General features: G+C 43.5%; 1 long non-coding RNA gene across 1 annotated transcript; it reads left to right on the top strand.

Moving 5' to 3' along the window:
• Positions 1–282: 282 nt before the first annotated feature.
• Positions 283–1,022, top strand: LOC138903832 (uncharacterized). The gene is made up of 3 exons (XR_011413181.1): positions 283–394; positions 597–657; positions 961–1,022. It is a non-coding gene; the product is annotated as an uncharacterized lncRNA (long non-coding RNA).
• Positions 1,023–7,125: the final 6,103 nt, after the last annotated feature.

Below are 7,125 nucleotides of genomic sequence, written 5' to 3'. Positions count from 1 at the left end.
TCGCAACTTAGGTTTATAAGTTTACTTAAACATTAGGTAAAATGTTACTTCATTTTTCTCCCAATGTGCTTGGAATTATGGGGTGATCTACCTATAAAATTGAATATCTATGAGTCTAGTTTCCAACGCATTAAACCATTTGTCGATACGATCTCGGAATAGAGAGATATTTGCATTTTCGCGAGAGTGCGCCAAGCTGCTCTCTATGGGGCCCACAAAGGCGGTTTAAGACATATGGATATATATAAGATACCTCAACCCCGTTTCAAGTCATTATTTTCATTCTCTTCAGACCCTAGACACCTAAAAACACTCTCTCAAGGTTCTCTCATGATCCAAGACCCAAACAAAGGGCAAACAACACAAATCAAGTGTCGGGAATCCCGTGGCGCTAGTAAGTTTCTTGTTCTTCTTGTTGTTGCTGATTTTTGTGTTGTTCCAGCTCGTGTTGGAGGTTGTTTTAAGTGTTTTATGTTCTGTAAATACTCCTTAAAGTTCTTAATATCAACCCTAGGTGATTTCAAGTCTTCTAAAGTAATTCTAGTTCCGAAAAGCCCAAATTGATTGCTAGTTTCGCTTCCTTGTTCTTGTGGCAGAATTTGAGGGATATTTCGTGGAACATTAAGGTCAAATTGGAGTTGTTCTTTCTGTTTAAAGGTAAGGAACCCCTTACTCTATAGATATTTAAGATTATCCAAGTTGCAGCTAAGTCATTGAAGCTAGAACTTGTGAAATATATATCGAAAGGCTTGGTAGTAATGTTGTTGGTTGGTGGACTGTTTTGGAGGCTCAATATGATTATTAATGATGTTGTTTGGGCTGTTTGGTGATTGTATTGACTTGTGGGAAGTCATATAAATAGGGGAGGTGCTGTCCGTTTCATCGTAAAATAGGTTGTGGTCGATACATAATAGTTACGACGCTTAAACGATAATGATAGTGTCATTTGTCTTATTGTAGACTAAGGAGTCGTGACATTTGCATAGCTTGAGGTTGGGCAGTATATACAAGGTATGTGAGGCTATCCCCTTCATTCTTTTGCACGACTCCGATTGTACATAATGTAATGAACGAGCTCCCAAAGATACTCTACTCTTAGAAGCTAGCAGTACTTACATTGCTGCCCTTCTTATGAAACGATTGATATTGATGTTACTTCTCTTATTCTTATATTATCAATGTTGTTGGTAGTTCCTTATTCTTATAAGATTCTTGATGAAGAGTTAATCCTAATAACATGTACGAAGGATACCGACCTTACGTCACTCCGAAAGGTTCAAAATGTGATTCCAATGAGTCCAGCATGCATCATATATATGTATCTATTTTACTCTACCGAGCCGCGCTATAGTCGGCCGGGTATGGCACCTATTGTGCAACCACTGATCAGTTGGGTTTTACCGAGCTCCACGTGGCCGGGTACGATTCTACCGAGCCCTATGATGGCCGGGTACGTTTTACCGAGCCTATTATGGCCGGGTACGATATGATGATGGTGATGCCCACAAAGGCGTATGTTTTAAAAGTTTATGTATATATATGTATGTATCATGTATTTCACGTCAGTAGCCCTCAGAGGTACCCAGATGTCACAGGTTGTATATTCTCTATCCTTGTTTACATTACTGTTCTTACTTATGCTTTCTTGCCTCACATACTCAGTACTTTATTCGTACTGACGTCCTTTTTATTTGTGGACGCTGCATGTCATGCTGCAGGTCCTTATAGACAGGTAGACGTAGCTCCCCCACCACAGTAGGCTGTCCAGTTCAGCGGTTATGGGCGAGATCCCTTCTCCGGACTTGTCGTGGTCTTGGTATGCATTTTTGTTATAGACATTATGGGTTTGTCGGGGCCCTGTTCCAGCAATGTTGTAGCACTTATGTTCCTTTAGAGGCTCATAGACAGGTGTCGACTTATATAAGGTTTAGAATGCCTTTTTGGCTGATTTTTGTTGTATAGTCTTTCATGGCATCATGATAGCTCGTACCTTATATATAGTTCTTGACAGTCTTGTCGTCCCATGTTATGTATGTTCATAACATTATCTTTCATTGTTGGATGTTCATGATCCATGTCTACTATTTATATTGATCTTGTCGGCCCTTAAAGATAATAATGAAGGTTAGATAAAATGTACGTTGGTGCTCGGCAATTATGGCCCGGGTGCTAGTCATGACCCTCCAGTTGGGTCGTGACAAACTTTGTATCAGAGCATGTCTGTCCTAGGGGTTGTCTATGAGCCATGTCTAGTAGAGTTTTGATTATGGATGTGTAGCGCGCCACATTTATAATCAGGAGGCTACGTGACATCTAGGGTTGTTACCTTCTTCCTGAATCTAGATCGTGCATAGAGTTGAGTCGTAAGTGTTCATATCTAATATTCACCTTATTTTCTTTCAGCGATGCCTTCAACTAGGAAGCAAGCGATTAGTAAACGACTTGATACAACTGTGGGAGAGGGTAACATTCAGGTGCCTCCAGCCAGAGCAGGCCAAAGTGAGGCTCAGAGTGAGATGCCGTCTCATACCTCGCCATCTCCTCCAGAGGATATTAGGAGGCACCCAGTAGATCCAGTTCCCCCGTCTGGCACTACAGACCACGATATGCGCAGTGCGGTGCAGTTGTTGACTAGCTTGGTAGCTGCTCAGGCTCAGAGGCAGAATACCGGTGTTGCTGATAAACCGGTTAGTGCGAGAGTTCGTGATTTTATTAATCTAGACCCTCCAGTGTTTACCGGATCAGATCCCAAGGAGGACCCACAAACATTTATTGATCAGGTTCATCGTACATTGCGGGTTATGCATGCTAGTGATACGGAGGCAGTAGAGTTGGCTTCTTATCGGTTACGGGATTTAGCGGTTTTCTGGTATGATAGTTGGGAGAGATCTAGGGGTCCGAACGCTCCTCCAGCCGTGTGGAAGGAATTTTCTGAGGCCTTTCTTCGTCACTACTTGCCAGTTGAGATACGACGAGCAAGAGCTAATAAGTTCTTGAACCTTCGACAGGGTAATATGAGTGTACGAGAGTATAGTATACAATTTGATTCTTTAGCAAGGTATGCTCCCCATATGGTGGCCGAAATGAGTGATAGGGTGCATCTATTCGTGAACGGGTTGGGACCACATCTGATAAATGAGTGCACAACAGCCTCCTTGGTAGAGGGCATGGATATTTCCCATATTCAGGCTTATGCCCAAACCCTAGAGGATCGTAACCGCCAGCAGAGGGCAGATAGGGAGCAGGATAGGGGCCAGCATAAGAGGGCGAGATTTGCAGGGTATTCTGATGAGTTCAGAGGCAGTATCAGGCCCCAATCTTTGAGGAGTTCGGCACCACCTGTAGCTAGTGCTCCTCCACAGTTTCAGAGGCCTCGGTATGATCGATTTACCTATTCTAGTTCAGGTCAGAGTTCGAGGGCATCAGGTTCACAATTTCATAGAGATACTAGTCAGACGAGACCCCCAACACCTCGTTGTGATCAGTGCGGCAAGGCCCACTTTGGACTGTGCCGTCGAGGTTTCGATGCGTGCTATTCTTGCAGACAGCCTGGCCATATGATGCGGGATTTTCCTAACAGAGGAGGTGGTGGTATGGCTCGACCGACAGGATTTGTGTCTGGTTCTTCCTCATCAGTTCGACCTCCAGCACAAGGTTTTCAACAGTCGATAGGTCGTGGTAGAGGTAGAGGTTCAGTGCCAAGTTCGAGTGGTGCTCAAAATCGAACCTATGCTCTAGTAGGTCGACAAGATCTCGAGTCATCTCCGGATGTTGTTACAGGTATATTGTCTGTGTTTTCTTATGATGTATATGAGCTAATTGATCCAGGATCTACCTTATCATATGTTACACCCTTTGTGGCTAATAAGTTTGGCATTGAACCTGAATTAATAATAAACCACTTGCGGTATCCACTCCGATAGGAGATTCTGTGATTGCTAGAAGGGTATATAAAGGTTGCACTGTGATGATTTGTAGTCGTCAAACCTCGGCAAATTTATTTGAGTTAGAAATGGTTGATTTCGATGTGATAATGGGAATGGACTGGTTGGCCTCATGCTATGCAAATGTTGACTGTCGTACGAAGATGGTTAGGTTTCAGTTTCCAGGTGAACCCGCCATTGAATGGAAGGGGAACATTGCTACGCCGAAAGGTAGGTTTATTTCCTATCTTAAGGCAAGGAAGATGATCTCAAAAGGTTACATTTATCATCTTGTTCGCGTTAGCGATGCGGAGGCGAAGCTGCCTACTCTACAATTAATCCTCGTGGTCAATGAATTTCCAGATGTTTTCCCAGATGAACTCCCAGGCCTTCCTCCTGAAAGGGAGATTGAGTTTAGCATTGATGCATTGCCTGACACTCAACCGATCTCTATCCCTCCATACAGGATGGCCCCGGCAGAGTTGCGAGAGTTGAAGGCACAGTTGAAGGACTTGCTGGATAAGGGTTTCATTAGGCCTAGCACTTCACCTTGGGGTGCGCCAGTCTTGTTCGTGCGGAAGAAAGATGGGTCGTTAAGGATGTGTATCGATTATCGACAGTTGAATAAGTTTACAATAAAGAACAAGTATCCACTTCCAAGAATTGATGACCTGTTTGACCAACTCCAGGGTGCCAAGTATTTCTCCAAGATTGACTTGCGTTCAGGGTATCATCAGGTGAGGGTTAAGGAGAAGGATATTCCAAAGACGGCCTTCCGGACAAGATATGGGCATTTTGAGTTCTTGGTGATGTCGTTCGGGCTAACAAATGCCCCAGCAGCTTTTATGGATCTCATGAATAGTGTATTCAGGCCCTATCTTGATGTGTTCGTGATCGTATTCATTGATGACATTCTGGTGTATTCTCGTTCGGAGGCGGAACATGCGGGCCACTTGCGGATAGTATTACAGACCCTTCAGGATCATAAGTTATATGCTAATCTCTCTAAATGTGAATTCTGGCTGAACTCAGTAGCATTCCTTGGCCATGTGATATCTGATGAGGGTATTAGTGTCGACACTCAGAAGATCGATGCAGTGAAGAATTGGCCGAGACCTACAACACCGTCAGAAGTCTGCAGCTCCCTGGGGCTAGCAGGATATTATAGGCGGTTTGTAGAAGGGTTTTCTTCTATATCAGCACCATTGACTAAGTTAACACAGAAAGCTACCAAGTTCCAGTGGTCTGATGCTTGTGAATATAGTTTTCAGGAGCTAAAGAATTGATTGACATCCGCGCCAGTGCTCACTCTCCCAGAAGGAACAGAAGGTTATGTGGTATACTGTGATGCCTCAGTTATAGGTTTGGGGTGCGTATTGATGCAACGTGGGAAGGTGATTGCTTATGCATCAAGACAATTGAAGAAGCATGAAAAGAATTACCCGACTCATGATTTGGAATTGGCTGCAGTAATATATTCTTTGAAGATATGGCGGCACTACTTATACGGCGTCCATGTTGACATCTACACAGATTATAAGAGTTTACAATACATCTTCAAGCAGAAGGAGTTGAATTTGAGGCAGCGTAGGTGGCTTGAATTACTGAAAGACTACGATGTCGAGATATTGTACCATCCCGGTAAAGCTAATGTTGTGGCAGATGCTCTCAGCCGTAAGTCAATGGGAAGCTTAATACATATTGAGGCAGGTAGACAAGGGTTGACCAAAGAGCTTCACCAGCTGGCCAATATGAGAATCAGATTGTTGGACTCTGATGACGGAGGTGTTACTGTACAAAATACAGCAGAATCATCTTTGGTAGCCGAGGTAAAAGCACGGCAATATGAAGATCCTACCTTAGTAAGATTGAGAGAGGGAATTCAGTAGTGTAAGATTACATCTTTCAAGATCGGAGGAGATGGGACATTGAGATACCAGGGCCGATTATGTGTGCCTAGTGTGGCAGGGTTGCGAGAGAAGATTATGATTGAGATTCATCAGTCCCGATATTCTATCCATCCGGGCTCGACAAAGATGTATCATGACGTTAAGGAGCAGTATTGGTGGGATAACATGAAGAAGTCTATTGCAGAATTTGTAGCCCAGTGTCCTAATTGTCAACAAGTAAAGATCGAGCATCAGAAACAGAGTGGATTGATTCAGAATATAGAGATTCCGACCTGGAAATGGGAGGTGATTAATATGGACTTCATTATTGGATTACCTCGCTCTTATCATAAGTTTGACTCCATCTGGGTGATAGTTCATCGACTTACAAAATCTGCCCATTTTCTACCAGTTAAGACAACTTACACGGATGAAGATTATGCGAAGTTGTATGTCAAGGAGATTGTTAGGCTTCATGGTGTGATGGTATCTATTATATCAAACCGAGGAGCTCAATTTACGGCTAACTTTTGGAGGTCTTTTCAGAAGGGTTTAGGCACACAAGTAAATCTCAGCACTGCATTCCATCCGCAGACTGACGGACAGGCTGAACGTACCATCCAGACACTTGAAGATATGCTACGAGCATGTGTTCTAGATTTCAAGGGGAATTGGGATGACCATCTGGCACTTATAGAATTTGCCTACAATAATAGCTACCATTCCAGTATTAAAATGGTCCCGTATGAGGCACTGTACGGGAGGAGATGTAGATCACCAGTTGGATGGTTCAAAGTCGGTGAGACAGAATTATATGGGCCAGATTTGATTCACCAAGCCATTGAGAAGGTGAAAGTGATACAAGATCGACTGAGGACGGCACAAAGCAGGCAAAAGTCTTATTCCGATGTCCGACGTCGTGATCTGGAATTTGAGGTTGGTGATTGGGTTTTCCTGAAGATCTCGCCGATGAAGGGTGTTATGCGTTTTGGGAAGAAGGGTAAGTTGAGTCCGCGGTATATTGGGCCGTACAAAATTCTTCGACGAATTGGACAGGTTGCTTACGAGTTAGAATTGCCATCTGAATTGGAATTTGTCCACCCGGTATTCCATGTATCTATGTTGAGGAAATGTATTGGAGACCCTTCTCGGGTCGTCCCTATCAAAGATGTACAAGTTACAAAGGATCTATCATATGATGAAGTGCCAGTGGCTATATTAGATCGACAAGTCCGCAAGCTGAGAACAAAGGATGTAGCTTCCGTGAAAGTATTATGGAGGAACAAGAATATAGAAGAAATGACATGGGAAGC

The sequence above is a fragment of the Nicotiana tomentosiformis genome, unplaced genomic scaffold (assembly GCF_000390325.3).
Source record: "Nicotiana tomentosiformis unplaced genomic scaffold, ASM39032v3 Un00013, whole genome shotgun sequence".
Lineage (NCBI taxonomy): Eukaryota > Viridiplantae > Streptophyta > Magnoliopsida > Solanales > Solanaceae > Nicotiana > Nicotiana tomentosiformis.
The sequence above is the reverse complement of the archived record's forward strand: the minus strand, read 5'-3'. Positions and strand labels throughout refer to the sequence as shown.